The sequence below is a fragment of the Rattus norvegicus genome, chromosome 1 (genome assembly GCF_021556685.1).
Source record: "Rattus norvegicus strain SHRSP/BbbUtx chromosome 1, alternate assembly SHRSP_T2T, whole genome shotgun sequence".
NCBI classification, from domain to species: Eukaryota; Metazoa; Chordata; class Mammalia; order Rodentia; family Muridae; genus Rattus; species Rattus norvegicus.
This window is the reverse complement of record NC_141534.1, coordinates 15,680,604-15,700,135: the sequence shown is the minus strand read 5'-3', so window position 1 is coordinate 15,700,135 and position 19,532 is coordinate 15,680,604. Positions and strand designations below refer to the sequence as shown.

General features: G+C 43.8%; 2 protein-coding genes across 2 annotated transcripts in view; one reads left to right on the top strand and one right to left on the bottom strand.

The window, feature by feature from the left end:
* The window catches only part of LOC134482580 (uncharacterized), a 215,692-nt gene that overhangs the window by 90,842 nt on the left and 105,318 nt on the right, over positions 1-19,532 (top strand). The gene's annotated exons all lie outside the window — the stretch shown is intronic.
* The window catches only part of Il20ra (interleukin 20 receptor subunit alpha), a 42,060-nt gene that overhangs the window by 22,056 nt on the left and 472 nt on the right, over positions 1-19,532 (bottom strand).

Sequence of the window (19,532 nt, the reverse complement as noted above, 5' to 3'; positions counted from 1 at the left end):
TATTCTTTTTTTTCGGAGCTGGGGACAGAACCCAGGGCCTTGCACTCTACCACTGAGCTAAATCCCCAACCCCTGCCTGTGCCTTCTTAATGCTTGCCGTTATAGCTGTGTGATGCCATGCTTGGATTTTTACATGGGCGGTGGTGATTTATTTTCTTATTTATTTTTTTTCCAAGACAGAGATTCTCTGTGTAGCCCTGGCTGTCCTGGACTCTCTTTGTAGACCAGGATGGCTCAGACTTCCAGAGATCCACCTGCCTCTGCTCCCCGAGTGCTGGGATTAAAGGTGTGCGCCACCACATCTAGCAAGCATTCCTGTTTTGCAGCAAGCACTTTATCTACTGATCCATCTCTGCAGCCTCTTAATAGCCTCTTAATAGATTAATCTTTTGTCATTATTTAGGTGGACTTTCACAAATGCTGGGCTAATTATAGAAAGGTTATCAAATGTTGGTGATGATGGGTTAAACAAAGAGAATGAATAATATGGTAAATTACATTAAAACAAACGATTCCCTTGTGCCATGGCATGTGTGTAGAGGTCAGTGGACAACTTTTCCAGAGTTCTTTGAAGACAGTACATGCTTTGGTTGTACAACATGAAGAAATAAATCTGGAACTAACTGGGTAATGTCCTCTCTGCTGGCTAGCATTTACAGTATCAGGAGTTGCCAATAGGCTATGGGTAGGGGGTGCACAAAAAGACACCAATGGTCTTACCCATTGCTGGACCTGGCACGCTACAATACCAGCCTGACAGATCAGATGTGTTCACAGGGTGCTGGTGGCATGACTGTTAAGGGGGTTAAAACAACAACCCCTCTTGCTGGTTGAATTTAAGGTCTGTTCCATGGGATGGAATTTAAGCCCTGTACTGCAAGCCTATGAGAAGCACATGGCTAAGACCGTAGGACAGGGACCCACTTTTGCTATTTTACTAACCGGTCATGTTGTCAAACCACCTTCTGAATACTTATATCTTTAGATCAATGCTGACTTCAACCTGGTCAGAGAAACTTCTTTTTTTTTTTGCTCTGGCAGTGGTTAGTGTAGGGAGACTCATCCCTGGCCCAAGAGCTAGAATTACGTGGCTATGAGTACTCTGTCCTAAGTAGGATATCAGTTTGAACCCCAGCACCACCCCAAAGCTCAGGGAACTTTGCAGAAGAGGAAGTGGAAAGAATACAAGAACTAGAGCTAGAAGGATGACTGAAACACGTGATCGTCCAGATACAATGTAACGTCTGTACTCCTGAACTCATAGCAGCCCTGGCAACCTGCACAGGACAGCCCAAGATCCATCAGTCCAAAGGCCAGCGTGGATGAAGGGCTCATCAGGTCCCATCCCTTGCCAAGGAGGAGTTTTTGACAGCTGATGGCTGCTGAGGGAGGGACAGTGGATTTTCTTTGGGAGTGTGGCCCATCGCCATGTTGCTCCAGTGGATAGCCACAACCATGTGCATCTGGGCATCACTAATTGAACTGAATATGTTATACAAGGAAAAAGAAGACATTAAGAGTAAGGAAAGGGGGCTGGAGAGATGGCTCAGCTGTTAAAAGCACTGACTGAGTTCTGAGTTCTGAGTAGAGGTTCTGAGTTCAAATCCCAGCAACCACATGGTGGCTCACAACCATCTGTAATGAGATCTGATGCCCTCTTCTGGTGTGTCTGAAGACAGCTACAGTGTACTCATATATAATAAATAAATAAATCTTTAAAAAAAAGAGTAAGGAAAGGGTCTGGGAAGAGTTGGAGGGGTGGGTAGTACATAAGTTTAAAATACATTGTATATATGTATGAAATTCACACAATGTAATTCATAGCATACACTATTATTATATCATCATCACCATCATCATCATCATCATCATTATAGTGTGTGTGTCATGTGTGCATGTGACTATGGACATGCATGTACCTTGGTTTATGTGTGGAGGTCAGAGGATCATTGCAGGAATTGGTTTCCTTTCACTGTGTAGGTGTCAGGGTTCAAACTGTCAGGTTGTGTGGCCAATGCTTCACCCACTAAGCCTCCTCATTGTTTCTAAATATCCTTACCATGGCATTCCACTGTTTGAAAAGAAAACGTACATTGTATATACTGTGCATCTTGCATATGCCTGCCCTGCACATATAAATTTCAGCAAATCATATGCATCTCCATGATTATGGTAGCCAGCCCCTGAGGCATGCTCACACATCGACTTCCTCCTCACTCAGAAGCTACCACTCACAGCATACCTGGGATGGTCTGTGTAACCAACACACATGACAGAAACTAAAACTCCAGGATCAGGTTATAAGATACTCTGCTTTTTCCTTCCTTCCTTCCTTCCTTCCTTCCTCCCTCCCTCCCTCCCTCCCTCCCTCCCTCCCTTCCTTCCTTCCTTCCTTCCTTCCTTCCTTCTTTCCTTTCTTGGATCATCTCTTTTGGACAAACTGGGCAAATTCCTAGCAGACCCAAGGTCAATGCAGTAACTTGGCCAGCTAACCATTGATGAAGACCTGAATGATATCCCCTGCCCAGAACACTGAAACAGATCCTCTGGCCCAGGGCTAGTTTTCTGATGAGGACAGCCATGCGGGTTTCTTGAGGAGATACTTATAAGACACTTTTAGCTACAACTACTGTGAGAAGCTTCTATGACCTCCTGGTCCTCAGTCACTCTGTAAGATAATGGGCAGTTCTTTTAGATTCTCAATTTGATGTAATCTTTACATAGCAATAGAGAACAAACTTAACAAAATAATATAAAACTGAAAGAATATAGGATACTAATCGCTAAAAGAAGGAAAGCAAACAGCACATTCAGTTATAAGTGAGTATATGTGTGAAGCTTTGCTAACCTTGAAAGGTTTTTATTATTACTTCTACTTATCTTCATGAAGAAACTTAAGTACCAAATGAAACTAGATGGTGCAGGCCTTTAATCCCAGCCCTCTGGAGGGAGAGGCAAACAGGGCTCTGAGTTCAAGGTCAACCTGTTCTACAGATGAGTTCTAGAATAGTCAGGATTACAAAGAGAAATCTTGAAAAACCAAACACACACACACACACACACACACACACACACACACACACACACACGGAGAGACCAGAAACTTCTCATTATTTTAATAATAGGAGTCATAGAAAGGTTCTTTTTAAAAAATAAGATAGTCAGTTGGTTAAGACTGTAAATACTCTGATGAGGTTTCAGAGTTTCTCTTTAGTAGAAACACATTTTAAAGTAGACATAACTGTCTAGCTCACTATTTTTCAAAGGAACACTGCACTCTCCAGTCCTGCAGGGTTGTCACTGGGACTGATATTATTGGCTTTATTTACTTATTTATCCTCTGCTTAGGCAGAAAATATATCAGTGTTGGATCATCTCCTTGTCAATGAATCAAAGTATTATCCAGGGGTGGCCCCATTATGAGCTAAGTAGGCCACATCTTGTCTCTCCATCTCTCCAGGAAACTGAATCTATTCCTTGCTGTGACACGGCCTGCTGGTTTCCAAACCGTTTTGATCAGAGCGCATTAAGCCATGCTAATCATCTTCTCTCAAGCACAGAACATTTTGTTTCTCTGCTCACAGGCTGTTTATTTCTAGAGGTGGACGCTGACCAGCGGTTGCAGATTGGGTAGTAATTTGGCCGTCTGTAACTGTCACACCTTTTGTTAATTATGGAATTTTAATGATTTGTCTTTGGTCAGTGACAACAGATGGCTCTAACTACAGTGACGTTTGAGCCTGCTGCAAAGGGTTATGAGTATCCTCACAGCTGGTGGCTCTCTTGCTCCGGGTCTCATTTCAGTAGATAAGGGTTCCTTACAGACAACTGAGAATGATGTTACGAGACTCTGCTTTAATAGCAGATATTGTACGAACACAAAACTCATCTTGCACCAAACTGTACAAAACATGCAAATTGTAAAGACCTTCGTACCTTATGGTATCTAGTTGATGGCAAGCAAGTGTGCATTAGAAATAGTTACTAAGATTTAGAATCCTTACTGTGCCTGCATTATTCTATGTGTTTTACACAACCAACTCGGTTTCCACAGAAGCCTTATGGTAGATACCATTATCACCATAATTATACAGATAAGGCACATAGAGAAGTTAATTGCACAAGTTCATGCAGCCAATGTGAAGAGAAACACACTTGAAAATACGTGTTACATTTATGGACTCACTCAGCTACCAGCCTTGCAAAGCAGTTATGCAAAAAGAAGTCAGAGCTTATGGGAAAGCATGAATAGTCTATGGAATTGCTGTATAAAATAATTTTAGTGTTACAATGATTTGATACTGACTGGGTCACACATTAATAAAAAAATCCAACCGCACTATTTATGTAGTAGGAGGCTCTTCATTATCTCGTCATAATACTGACTTTCTTTTTTTAATTAGATATATTTCTTTACTTACATTTCAAATGTTATTCCCTTTCCCAGTTTCCTGTCCATAAGCCCCCAATCCCCTCTCCCTCCCCCCATATGGGTGTTTCCCCTATCCATCCCCCTTACCACCCCCCCGACATTCCCCTGCACTGGGGGTCCAACATTGGCAGGACCAAGGGCTTCCCCTTCCACTGGTGCCCAACAAGGCTATTCTCTGCTACATACACAGTTGGAGCCCTGGGTCAGTCCATGTATAGTCTTTAGGTAGTGGTTTAGTCCCTGGAAGCTCTGGTTGGTTGGCACTGTTGTTCGAATGGGGTTGCAAGTCCCCTTCAGCTCTTTCAATTTCCTTCCACATCTGACCCTGAAGAATGCACATAGGAGCTGGACTCGAGAAACACACTCCCCAGTGAGGCAACGGCAAAGGTAAGGACTCCTAGAATATCACGCTTGAGGTTATTCTAAATCTCTTTTAAATCAATGACCTATTCATTTGAGACCATGGTAAATCTATGTACTTCTATAAATTCCACTTTCATTGTCTTTCATACAGAACGCAGTATAATCACTACCGTCTGCATGAACAAAAGGATACTGTCTCCTTGCATTTTATTTATTCCTTTGACTTATTTTGGGCACTATAGCTTGAATTGTGTCCCTCCCCTCCCTAGATACATTAACACCCTAACACTCAATATCTCTGGGTGTGATCCCATTTGGACATAGGTGTATTGCAGCAACTCCATTAAGATGAGATCATGGACTTCAACATACCGGATGTCGGTATAAAAGACTGACATGTGAAGAGAGGGCAACACAGAGAGGGAACCGTGTGACCTGGTGACCAAGGCTAGGATGATGCGTCTGCATTCAAGTCCAAAATTCCCCCGGACATCCAGAAGTTAAGGGGAGGTGGACACAAATTATTCTGGAGGCTTCCAGCAGGAGTTCAGGCCGGACAACAACATTTTAACTTCTGGCTTCTAAACCACCAAGGAATAAAATCTCTCGTTTCAAACCAGGAGCTAATGCCAGGGCCTTACTCTGTGGCTATCTAATGGTGGCTTATCAGATGGGTGTCTGCTCTCATACAGCCTCTGGCCAGTGGGAATAAGGGTAGATAAGGATAGCATTAAAAAGTTAGTTAGTTAGTTAGTTAGTTAGTTAGTTAGTTAGTTAGTTAGTTAGTTAAACAAACTGGTACATTCTTATACAATAACAATCAGACTAAAACAAGGTATGTGTTGTAACTGTGAGTCACAGAACATGCTTGGAAAGAGATTTAAGAAGAAAGCTGGGCTTAAAAGAGCAGCATTCTGTGCAGAGTCTCTGGGGTGGGAAAAGCCATCAAAAAGGAAGGGTCAAAAGATAGATGTTGTTGGAAATATGACGAAAGGGGCCTGTCCAAGACTATATTGGAAGATGTTCAATCCTTCTAATCTCTGAAACCCTGGGAAGGCATCTGGATGGCACTTGAAGCCCAATGAGAAAGTGGTCCAATCTTCAGCAAGAGATATTTATAAGTCTATTTATGTCCAAGAGGGTGACCTGACTCTGGAGTGAGGTTTGAATACAGGTTTGAAGGGGCTGGATAGAATAGAAGTGAGGCCAGTGAGATTATCCCAGCGTCAGCCCAGGGAGCAGGCAGGGTTTCCACTGTGATGCAGGCTTGAGGGTGGCAATGGACAGACACATCAAGAGGAGCTGGACCAGAGAGCACTGCGGGATGAACAGGTAAAGACATATCAAGGGACCGCTGTCCCTTTGCTTGGTTCAATGATTCAAAAATAATTAAAAACAGGAGTAACACGCTTTTAAAAAGATAAGAAAAACACTTGAAAAAGGAAAACAGGAAAAAGGGAGATAGCTCACTCAGTAAGGTGCTCACCATGCAAGCACAAGGATCCGGGTTCAATCCCCAGAAGGCATGTCAAATCCAAGTGTTGGGTTCTTTATATCTGGGCTTGTGGCTAGGCAGCCTGACTTGACCAGTGAGCCCAAGTCTCAGGAAGAAATCCTATCTCCATAAACAAGGTAGACAGCTTCATAAACAAGGAATAACACTTGGTCTCCATGTGTATGTATACACATTTGTACACACACACACACACACACACACACACACACACACACACAGAACACACACACACACCTACATAATCTTTGCAAAAGAAAAGCTTTTTGATAATTAATAATTCTCTTGTGATTAAAAACAACAACAAAATTTTAGGGAAAATTTCAAGTCTGGAAACTTGAAAGCTCCCCCTGAATAAATGCTCCAATTGTAATGAGTTATTTTTGCAACCGCATACTGCTAAGATAATCTAATCAAAGTAAAAGTAAAAATAAGTCACATCTACATCGTTAACGGGAGCCACTCGCCAATTCAAACAGTGCTATTAGGAAAAAACAGCACTGTTTCCATAGAGTCTGGCCTGAAAGCACAATTCTGAGTCTCTGATCCACAGATGCCACACCCTTAATTCTAAACTTGCTGAATCAGAATGCAGGGTTACAGATCTGGAGGGTACATAGATCCTTTGTGGCCAGTCCTGGTCCCTTTTCGTTGCTGTTTTCCCAAATGCACCAAGTTCACTGGCCACACCTAATCATCTTACATGGCAGAAATTAGTCTGGTCTTTTATGCCCTTCGATGTTACTGCTTTCTGTCTGCTATGTCTTTTGGAATGAAAGCACTACCATTACCGTTCTGGTGCATCATTTACTGAGTATCAGCTTGTGTTGTATTTTTTAGCAATATTCTTATGGTATGGGGTTCTATACCTCACTGTGGTCTCCATGCTACTGAACGTTCGTGACAGCAGACATGCATCTGAGTGGAAATTGGTCTCTAGAAGGAATAAGGAACTCTTCAGACCCATGGAACATGCTGGAATGATGAGCTCCCTTCTGGTTTTTGTGACTGTTGTAGGGGCTAGATGCTTTTGGGTTTTAGAAAGCATTAAAAAGATCTCCATCTCAAAAAAGCTGTAAGGGATTGGCAGGGAAGTGTTTGTCAACTTAATGGACTTGAAAATTAAAAACTGTTTGCCTATACTGGTGAGTTAGGTCATTTGTATTTATGGACCTCCCGGTGCCTATTTTCCTTCTCTTATACTTTGGTGCCAAATGTGCTCCCATTCACATGCTAAACTTGAACGCTCAATGTTATACTTGAAAGTGGGGCTTTGGGGAAGTGGTTAGGTTATACAGGCTAAGCTGCATGGATTCTGTTGGTGTCCCTTCTTTGTAAAGACCCCAGAGACATCCCTTTTACCTCTCACCGTGGGAAGATGCTAAGAAAATGGGGGACTCTGCATTAGGAACTGAGCGGTCACCAGATCCGCTGGTATCTTAATCTTGGAATTTCTAGCCCCAGTCTCAAGGGCTATGAGAAGTTAACTTCTGCTGTTTAAAAGTCTCCTGTCTGTGGCGTCTTTTATAGCACCCTGAACAGAGAGATGAAAATACTTGTCCTTTGAAGGAGACAAGGAGCTCAGCTTAACCCACAAAACAGCTCTGAAAAGAGTCCTGGCTGCACTTGGGTCCTTCCAGAAAAGAACGTAAAACGGAGACTTGTGACCCTAAGACAATCTTACTAGTTGACTGACAGACTGGTACTGTGGTAATTGGGGTAGGCGAGGCTACAGTCATCCACAGCTGTGCCTGGGTTTGTCAGGTGGGTTTTTATAAAATGCAGCTGTTACATTATTTCTAAGAGGTGTCTGGGATGGGGTTTTCTAGGTATGGCAGACTATGTGGTATTTCCCTCATGGTCTCAAAGCTAATACCAAAAACATTACTTATGTTTCAGTTTAGGGGCTGGAGAGATGGCTCAGCAGATAGGAGCATTTGGGGCTCTTACAGAGGACCAGAGTTCAGTTTCTATCACCTATACCAGGGCAGCTCAGAACTGCATGCAATTCCAGGTCTAGGAGATCTGATGTCCTTATCTGGGTGCAACCTGCAGCAGTGCATATGTGTGTGCGTGCGTGCATGTGTGTGTGTGTGTGTGTGTGTGTGTGTGTGCATGTGTGTGTAGTAAATACATAATAAATATTTTTAAATATTGCAGTTTTAATTTTATACCTGAGAATAAATGGTATTTTCATTTTGCTATGCTGTAGAAAGTAAAATAGTATAGATTCATGCCTGCTGCACTCTCACGAGAAGAGTGCACAAAGAGCCGGGGTGAGGAGATTCTGCGATCCCTCATACTTCTCTCCTTTGAAGTTGCAGCATTCTTCCGTTCCTATTAAGGATATCATGTTCAACAAGCAGTAGGAAACAGGCTGAGGGGCCAAATGCAGCCACTTCTGGGGACTGTGTGAGACCAAGCTGCTTATGCCTATGACTAACTAGAAAAATCTCAACATGGAGGACATCCTGCCCTGCCTGCCAAGGGAAAAAAAATGTTCCTAGATGCCCAAGCCCACTTTGTTCCTCTAAACTGGTACCATAAAGAATCAAAGGGCTCTGAGTTATTTAACAGAGTGGGACATCAGATCTTAAAGTCTTTGAGTCACCATAGGACAAATGCATGCCTTGTTGGGAGCCAACCTACGCAGGGGCCTATCATGCTGACAGAATCATGGCGTTGGTGCAGACCCCATACTCACTTGAACATCTCAATAATGGTGAAACAGCTTGGGCCACCAAATCTTTGTACTTGGATCTATAGCTTGAAATCGCCTGGGTGTGCTTCCGTGGCACACGGGAGGAGCATGACCTGCAGATGCTCGGCAGCTGTTTGATTATTATCGTTTTTAATGAAGGAAGAACGGCCCATGGTAAGTGACTGGTACAAACTACAAACTCATTTCTCAATGGGGAAACACCTTAATAGGCTTGTAAGGGTAAACACAGCACAACATGAAACTCACCTCTCAGCCCTGAGCCAGTTTGCTTCTCGGTAGGAAACAAAGTTAAAGGCACTGAGTACAAAAAGCACCAGAGGGTGATTTGCCCATTTCAGGAAGTAAAAGACATAATAACCCCATCTTAATCTCCAAAGAAACAAAACATGTCTGACCTGCTTTCGAGTGAGTTATCTGAAACACTGGTGTGATTTCAGGGTGCTGGAAACAAGGAGGGTTTCTGTTACAAATTGTAAACCATTTACCTTGAAATATGTTAACAGCTTTCTCTTCTTCTCCCTTCTAATTGCATACTAAGTATCCATGAAGACTAAGTCCCAACTTTATGGCTCAATGCTTACCCCGGGAAGAAATTGACACATTACATTACTGCATGTTTTCCTGTTGATATCAGTTCCTTTGAACTTGATTTTCTTCTAGCCATTCCTGCTGTCGTTCCTCTGAGTCTTCTCTGTTTTATTTGTGTGTGCCTCAGTTTCTCTGACTTGTCCATTCTACAGGGCACTGCCACTTACCATGTCCCATTGGCTGCCGATAATTCTTTTCACATGGGCAGGTCAGAGAGGTTCTAGATAGTAACTGGAGCCTCCGCCCGTTTTTACCACTCATTAACCACACTCTAAGTAAGTTACTTAACTTTTGTCTCAATTTCTACACTCGCAACAATGGAACAATCAACCCGCCTCTTAGGCTTGCTTCTATAATTAAAAAACATTCTTAATGTAAAGCTCTTGGCAGAGTGTGGCATGAAAAAAGAGCTGAATAAAATAATTGTTAGCTTAATATTATCCTCCACAGTAACGATTCTCGTTTATAGCTGGCTAGATAGGAGCCCAGGGAGGCTGGATGACTTGCTCCAAGTAATGTCCTCACCCACGGCCTTTAGCAATACTCCAAAGAATAGCATTGTGGAATTAAAAATTGTGGGGTCGCTCTATTTGGCATGTTAAAGATTGTAGCTTCTAAGGGCAGAGGAAAGTCAATAGGATAAACTACTTCTTTTTGTGGTGGAAAAACACAATCATAGAATTCACTTAATGAGGCATTAGTGGGTAGCCATGATGGACTAAAAATAAAAATTACGATAGGCACCAAGGTATCACGGGAACAGAAATACAAATGGTTCCCTTCTCACAGAGCAGAGATTCTGAGTCATCACTGTATAAAATTGCAGACCCTGACCATTAGCAGAGATTGCTATGGTAACCCACAGAATGCTGGAGCCCTAAATAATGACAAAAGAGACAGTGCAGTGACAGCAAAGTCTATGCCAGTGGTAACAAGCTGCAAGCATCCTCAGTAGAAAGGAAGAGGAGGGTGACAGGATCTTCACCCAGACTTCCACCTACCAAACCCTCCTGCCTCCCTGCTTTACCTGGTCTTGGAGCTGTCAGGAAAGATGAGTAGGTGGGAAGTGACCAGAAGTACCAGGGGTGCAGCTACACCTTCAGGTGTAGGGATGGGACTATTCTGGGATTCTCTTGTTTTCCTGTCACCTATTCTCCAGTAAGTAAACCTAAGACACTCACTGGTTCATCAAGTTGGACATGGAAGGAACAGTTTCTATAGTTAACCAGTTGTTCCAAATCTGGAACGACTGTTCATGTTTTCCCCCACAAAACATAGCACATGCTTCTCCTGTCTGGATTGTGTACATTTACATGCATGAATGAAGGGTAAGTCATGCAGAGAAAGCACACAAACAAACAAACAAACAAACAAAAAAAAACCTTGGCGTTATTCTTTTTAGTCACACCTCAATATGCAAATCTATGTGCTTAAACGTGTTTTTATGCATTTTGCTGTTTGTGCTTGAAGCGAGTAGAATTTCAAATAGAGACTTGTTTTCTCCCCCCTCCACTCCCCCCCAATGAATATATTCAAATCTGCCGATCAAAGACAGTGTAACTTCAAAACAGTTTAAGAGGCTTAGGACTATCCCGAAGGTAGGGACTACCTTGGGCATCTGGGATACATTTCCTGTTAGTAACACTGTTTTTATAACTAGCTGCTAAAGATTTAACAGCAGCAGCAGCAACAGATCCAGTCTTACTTTGAGCTCAGCATGCTTTGTTTTTGCACAGTGTAACATTTTACAGCCCGATGGTCCAAGGTTCTTAAAAGTGGTAGGAATGATTTTGAAACTGCAGTTTGCTCCCCAAAGGTTCCACTTAGTTAATAACTGCAATTTCTGGACTCGAGTGGGCTCTACCTGCAACTCTGGAGGAATTTAGGACACTCCCTATGGAGAGGATCTGTGCACAGCCTGCCCCGGGAGCCTCTTGGAAGAGGCTGTGGTTACTTTGACTATGCCAGCTCTGTTGTCTGTTGCAAATCCTGGTCCACTGTCACAGCATCTCCTGGATCATCTTCCTCCTCCCCTTCTAGTGTCCCCTTCCCTTCTTCTTTAGAAAAGGAGCTTTCTAAGATCAAATGCCTAATTTTCCCACACTTTAGGATGTTAAAAGGAATAATGCTTTTTATAGTACTTGTGGAACAGCTGGTTTAAATGGAGGCTGGTGTCTCTAATCCTCGATTGTAGGCCTCAGAGAGAAAAATCCAGCAGAAACAATATAGCGAAGGCTGAAGCATCTGGGATCACTACAGTTTTGGAATGAACGGTGATTGGAAGCATCAGGTTTAATTAATAGACGCCTTTTAATACCAGCTCACACCTTCAATTTTACTTCCAACTCCCTTTGAAACGCGTCCTTCCTCTTCTCAATCCCAGAGGCAGTACAATTCTTCACTGACATCTCCATTGTTAAAATCCTTAGAGAGCCAACAAGAGAAAAATGTGAGGAAAAAAATCAAAAGAAAAATGTGAGGGAGCTTTAAAGTCATAATACACTGAGAGTTGGAAATAAAATATGAAGTGATTTAAAAATGGAAACGATGGACAAAGGGCAGTAGAGGGAGGGGGAGGAAAGAAAATGCACTCTCTCCTACCCCCTTTGTATCAACGAATTATAGTGAAGAATGTCCTGTCTGAATTCAACAAACACACACACACACACACACACACACCACACTCACACACACAGCAGGTGCATGCACACACACACACACATACAAACACAGACACACACATGCATATGTACATATGCACATGAACACACACATACATCCCACACCCATGCATATAGCATGTGCACGCACACACACAAACACAGACAGACACATAACAGACAGACAGACACACACAGATGCACACACATACACACTGAGTATTCTCTTGAAACTCAGATGATTCGGGGATGGTTCAATGTATACGAGTAAGTAAATACTATATGAGTCATATAGAAAGACAAATAAAACCACACAGTGGTCCAGACAGGTCCACACAAGACCTTTGACTGCTGAAATGAAACACAGTCCACCCCTTGTTTCATGTTGTTTTAAGTCTCAAGACAGTTACCAAGAGAGTCTACTGATCACTCTTGGTTTAGAGTTTGAGGAAATGGGGCTGACAGATTTCAGCCATGAACGTAGAGTATATAATTGAACACCATGGACGTAGAGTATATAACAACCACTCCAAGCCCTGTTAGATTGGGCTTTCCTATAGACCAGTGATTCTCAACCTTCCTAATGCTGCGATCCTTCAATAATACAGTACCTCAAGTTGTTGCTACTTCATAACTGTAATTTTGCTACGGCTATGAATTATAATGTAAATATCTACGTTTTCTGGTGGTCTTAGGTGACTCCAAGGTGATCACGACCCACAGGTTGAGAGAGTCTGCTATGGACTGACTGGCACCTTGCTGTCTCCGGGAGCGAGCAGGATGAGGGCAGACCTTTTGCATATTCCTTGAAGAAGGCTGGCTTCTTGGGGTACTTATACTATTTTGCAATATTCAAAAAGGAAAAAAAGTCCGTTTAGAAGCAAGCAGCAAGATAATGCTTCATGGAGAAGAATTCACAGCCAGTGGCAGTTTCCTAGGGCTGCCATGGCAACGTACCACAAAGGGGGTGGCTGTAAGATACAGAGAGGCTCTACGTCTCAAAATCAAGGTGTCTTCTGGCCATGCTCTCTTTAAAGGTTCTTGGAAAGACTACTCTCTTATTGCTTCTAGTTTCTGGGGCTCCTGGGGTTTCTGGGCTTGTGGTGGCTGTAACTTTAACCTTTGTATATCTCTGGTTCCGTGAGGCCTTTCAGAGTTCTCTTGTCTTCCTGTAAGTATACCGGTCTGGCCTAAATACAAATGACTGGGTAATGAGGCCTTCCAGTTATATCCACAAAGATCCCGTTTCCAAAAATTATATTCTGGGGTCGTGGGTGATGTAGGTTTTCAGAGACCTTAGCATCAACCAACCAACCGACTGCTACACTGGCAGAGTTGGAACTTTTCCAGAAATAGGGTAGAATCAATGAGTCACCCGCTTCTCACTTAAAATCAGCAGGGCCTTTCAAGAACTCTGTTGACTCAGGGAGTGGGAAACGGCGTCTTTATTAAGAACCACAGCTTAACACACGTGCTTTTTCCTAACTGTTTGTGGTTTCATTCAATGTGTCCAGCCCTCTGGCTGCAGACCACAGTGACTGGCTCTGCCAATGTCCTGGAGGAAGGTCTGTACCGCACAGAACTCCTACATATTGTATACAAATATATTATTTATATATTTGCATTTATATAAATCTATATTTTATAATATATTGATAATATTATATATACAAATATTTCATGTAATACATACAAATAAGACAGGATACTTTTTTTTTCTTTTTCTTTTTTTCGGAGCTGGGGACTGAACCCAGGGCCTTGCGCTTGCTAGGCAAGTGCTTTACCACTGAGCTAAATCCCCAACCCAAGACAGGAATAAAAGTTTATTTGCTGAATTTATACGTATTTTTCTAAAGGCATCTAATGTTTCTTTTTTCTATTAAGAGGTGTTTGTCTTCTGTCCCGTCTTTCCTTCTGTCATAGGGAGAATGTCATACGTGCACTGTCACTTTTGTCCCATGGTGACACGGAACCTAGCGGAGGAGTTTAGGACAGGAAGGTGTGTTATTTTGGATCAAGATTTTGGAGGGGTTTCCGTTGATGGTAACGAGGGGGGTTGGAGGTGGGAGCAGCTCTGCCTGGAGAGGCAGAAGCACAAGGTAGCAACAGTTCACCTGGCATAGAGCAGGAAGCAGAAAGAGTAGCAGGGACAGTAAAGGCCACCCCAGCGATCTACTTCTGCTAGCCCAGCCCCCTCCCTGAGAGTACAGCCTTTAGAACAGGCCTACAGACTGGGGAGGAACATTCAAGACGTGAGCCCGTGTGGCACATTTCAGATTCAAACTGCCACACACATACATTAGATCGAGACCTTCCCCACAGGAGAAGGCCCACCCTTGCACCCCTTGCACTCTGACTAGATCAGACGTTCTGTTCTACATTTCTATAGGTCTTTCCCCTCGGTTCTGGTGTTCGCACCCTAACATTTCTGTCTTTCTCTGGAGACCACGTGCTTATCAGTTAGGAGCCTAGAACAGTCCCTGTGTGTGTGACTGAATGACACTGAAGAATGAATGAATGAATGAAGGAAGGAAGGAAGGAAGGAATGAAAAGACACCGAAGAAAAATTATTTAAAACTCACACTGAATGAGTGTATATTTAAATTTTTTGAGAACACAAAGGGGATGTATAGAACACTGAGTTCATTTCAAATTCCTCATTCCTCTGTATGTGGGATTCTATTTTGCACTTAAAGTCTATGAACTATTAGGTACAGAGAGGCAGCAATCTTTTTTGTTACACACACACACACACACACACACACACACACACACACACTATTGGATATTTTATTTGTTTACGTTTCAAATGTCCCCCTTCCTGGTTTTCCCTCTGCAAGCCCCCTATCCCTTCCCTCTCCCCCTAACTCTATGAGGGTGCTCCCCCAACTCAACCACCTACTCCCACCTCTCCACTCTGGCATCCCTCTATGCTGGGACAGTGAGCCTTCACAGGACCAGTGGCCTCTCCTTCCATTGATGCCAGATAAGGCCATCCTCTGCTACATCTGTGGCTGGAGCCATGGGGTCCCTCCATGTGTACTCTTTGGTTGGTGGTTTAATCCCTGGGAGCTTTGGGGAGTCCAGTTAGTTGATGTTGTTGTTCTTCCTATGGCGTTGCAAACCCCTTCAGCTCCTTCAGTCCTTCCCCTAAATCTTCCCTTGCGGACCCCATGCTCAGTCAGATGGTTGGCTGAGAGCATCTGCATCTGTACTGGTCAGACACTGGCAGAGCCTCTCCGGGGACAGCTATACCAGGCTCCTGTCAGCAAGTGCAGCAATCTTAGGAGCGAGCGTCTCAGACGCACTGTACACCGTCATCTGAGCTGAGAGTGCATTGTGGCTCTCCTGTGCCTTTATGCTGTGGAAAGTAAAACAGAAGCCCTCATATCGGCTCTCAACCTTCTCATTGCTACATTGTTCCCAGCCTGACGCTCCTGCAGGCCTTTCTTTCAGTAGTGGGATGTAGACCACTGAAGATGTTAAAGAGGAAAAGCGTCTATGTAGGCAGCTGGGAAGCTATCGCCTTTCCTCACTCTGGAAGCCATCTTGCCTTCTGTGTATAGATCTCGGGGTGCATGGTAGATGTTGAGAGTTGAGTATTTACCAAGAGAAATAACTGAAATTCTGACACCCCTGATCCCCAACCAGTGCCTCACAACCTGCCCTTAATTGACCTTTCCAGTCAATAGATTGGGCTGAAATTCTTACAAAAAGGAAAAACTTGAACACAAAGGCAGTCGGACACACAGAATGTTCAAGAAGACCATGTGAAGGGACACAGAGAGGTAGCTATTTGCAGAGGAGATCAGACAAGGCAGTGATTGGGGCAGTATGCTTACAAGTCTAGGGACTCTTGATACTGTCAACAATTGAAAGCAAGAAGGTGACCGTGTAATAGAACCCCTTCCCCCAGTACTTGGGAAGCGTGAGCCTGCCAGCACCTAGCGCCTGGACTTTCAGTTTCCACAACCGTGAGCAATGAAGCTATGTGTTTTTAAACCACATAGCTTGTGGGACTTGGTTATGACAGCTTTAAAAAAAATTAATGTGGTTATCTATTTTCTCAGAAAGAATACCTTGTTTATTTATTTATGAGAATTCTGTAAGAACTGCCAGGTTAATCAGAAGCCGGAGGGAGGAGGCAGGTGGAGGGAGAACGGTTGCAAAGTAGGGAAGGGGGAAATTTAACTGGAGAAAACGTGAACAGAGGTGGGGAAAACACCCATTGCCAAAGAAACATTTTCATTCTTTAATTGTAGGGAAGGAGACGGACTCTCCATCTACAGAGGGAGCTGGAGGACATACCCAGGAGGAAACAAAGCGTGACTGGGGCAAGTCTGGGCAGCTCGAAGTATTTATTCCCATCCTCTGTGCTACAAGCAAACTGGCATCCGATCAGGCAGTGGGTAGAGTGGTGAAAGCCACCATCTTGGTGGCTCACGATGGAATGTGATAACTGCCCTCAAAAATCAGGAAGATTAGCTCAGTGGTAGAGCGCTTGCCTAGGAAGCGCAAGGCCCTGGGTTCGGTCCCCAGCTCCGAAAAAAAGAACCAAAAAAAAAAAAAAAAAAAATCAGGAAGAAGTCTGCACAGATAACATTTAAAATCAATCAGATCGTTCCTTCTAGAAGAGCACCTTGGTTGTACTAACACGCCACCATCACAGACATCAGGAATTCTAGAGAGAACAGCAAGCCATACTTGCCTTTCTCTGTAGCTCAGAGGCAAGCAGGAAGCCACTCCCACTAGACGGGCGAAATTGTACTAGTATGAGATTCTGAATCTGGCCAGAGTTTGTCTCACAGAAGACAAAGGAGATGGGAAGAGGTCCTTGTAGGCTGTAGAAATGATGGGTGAGGTAAGGACAGTCTGCCTAGGTTTTATGTTTAGTAAAACATCAAGCTGTGTAGGGAACCGGCTCAAGAAGCCACAGACGCATTGGGAGACAGGGTGGAAATAACACAGAGAAAGGGGGCGTGGCCTAAAGCCGTGCATGGAGAGTAAAGGAGGGGCTGAAGTGTGGTAGCTGCTTCCTGGATCTGAACACTTGCTTCTTATCCTGTGGGACCAACCTTTCCACTCGATGAAAGCGACGAGGACTAAGTGTCATGCTAGTTTATGGAAGGACATTTTAGGAGTGGGCAGGGCATCTTGCCTGTCTGGCCAGTGAGACTTGTTCTAAGAGGGGACAGGTAATTCATTACCCCCTGATGTTGCAGGGGTAGCTCACAGAAGAAGCAGTTGGATAGGATGACCAGTTAAGTCCTATGAAGTCTGACTTTCCGTTTTGGAGATTAAGGAAGACAGGAGTTAGGCAGGGTAGATGAGGGAGAGCCATTCTATCAGAGGGAACTGCAAATGTGGGTCCTGGACATTTGGCTTACACTGGGAACAGGGAAATGGCCAGAAGGGGAGTAATTAAAGTAAGGCTGGGAAGGGGGGAAGAGAGAGAGAGAGAGAGAGAGAGAGAGAGAGAGAGAGAGAGAGAGGAAGAAGAAGAAGAAGAAGAAGAAGAAGAAGAAGAGGAAGAGGAGGAGGAGGAGGAGGAGGAAGAGGAGGAGGAGGAGGAGGAGGGGGAGGAGGAGGGGGAGGAGGAGGAGGGAGGGGAAGGAGGGAGGAGGGGGAAGGGAGGGAGGGGGAAGGAGGGAGGAGGGGGAAGGGAGGGAGGGAGAGAGAGGGGGAGAGAGAGAAGTAGAAGGGGAGGAGGAGGAGGAGGGAGGAGGAGAGAGGGAGGAGGGGGGAGGGAGGGAGGGAGAGAGAGAGGGGGAGAGAGAGAGAAGTAGAAGGGGAGGAGGAGGAGGGAGGAGGAGGGAGGGAGAAGGGGGGAGGGAGGGAGGGAGGGAGGGAGGGAGAGAGACAGAGAGAGAGAGAGAGAGAGAGAGAGAGAGAGAGAGAGAGAGAGAGAGAGAGCAAGTCACATAGAACAGTGCAGGATTTAAAAAATTCCAAAAGCAATGGAGGCCTTTGTGGGGTTGAAGAGGGCATATTGTCTGAGGAATTCCTGGTTTCCCACTCTTACAGGATTAAATGTCTGTTCACATAACGTTGATCATGGCTCCTCATCCTCACGGAGATACAGAAATGACACACAGACAGGAGATACAGGAATGAGCTGTAGGATGACTCTGGTAAAACCTCTGCCCAGGGAGGTAGGAGAGCCCTTAATGGTGATACACTACCCTTAGGGAACAGTAGGGACATTCAAAATCCCTGTAGTGGTTTACCTTAAGGGAAACATCAAAATGTGTGTAAAATGCTGACACCACATGTGATGTTATTTCTCTTTGGGTGTGCTGGGCTAATACAGCCTGATCCTATCAACACTGTCTTGTATAACTCTGGATTCTGTGTTAAAGTATTATCGGCTCATGGATGGCAATGTCATACAATTCTTGAAAGTCCATATTCGTGCAGACGTGAAGATCATCTACACTTGGGTTCAGTGATCAAGTGTAGGAATGGTACCCAGGCACTTAATGTAACTTCTAGCTGATTTTCCTAATATTCGCGAGAATATCTGTGGAGGTCAGTCCCATGCTAAGTGCTGGTTCTCATAGATCAAAAGCACTGTGGGGTGTGTGTGTGTGTGTGTGTGTGTGCGCGTACATATATGTCTCTTGTGCCATTTGATGCCTGCACTTAAATGTCTGTCCAAGTTTTATAATAAACTTTAACTGTGTCTTAAAAGCAAATAAACAAAAACCCAAATTCATATCCGGATGTTTGAATAATTCTCTTTACATTTTGGCTTATCTGAGATTATTAAAATACAATCCTACATTTGCATACATTTGGAAATTAGAAAATACACTTTCGGGGGTTGGGGATTTAGCTTAGTAGTAGAGCGCTTGCCTAGCAAGCGCAAGGCCCTGAGTTCGGTCCCCAGCTCTGAAAAAAAAAAAAAAAAGAAAAGAAAAAAAAAAGAAAAAAGAAAATACACTTTCAGTATAGGCTATACTGCTCAGAAACCACTCCAAGACCAGCTTACATGCCTCCCGCCTCTGAGAGCGAAATGAGCAAGTCTTGTTTTCTCCGATTGCAGTCTCACGGCAACTTTCCTTCCCCACTCACTGAGCTTTCCAGGTGCCTGAATCAATTTTATAAAATTACAATCGATATTTTGGGAAGCCTTGTGGCTGTTGTCTTTAATTAAAACCTTGAGATACCTCGCTGAGATACCTTGCTTTTTAAAGAGTATGTTTTTATATGAAAGAAAAAAGTTTTTTTCCGTGTGTGTGTGTGTGTGTGTGT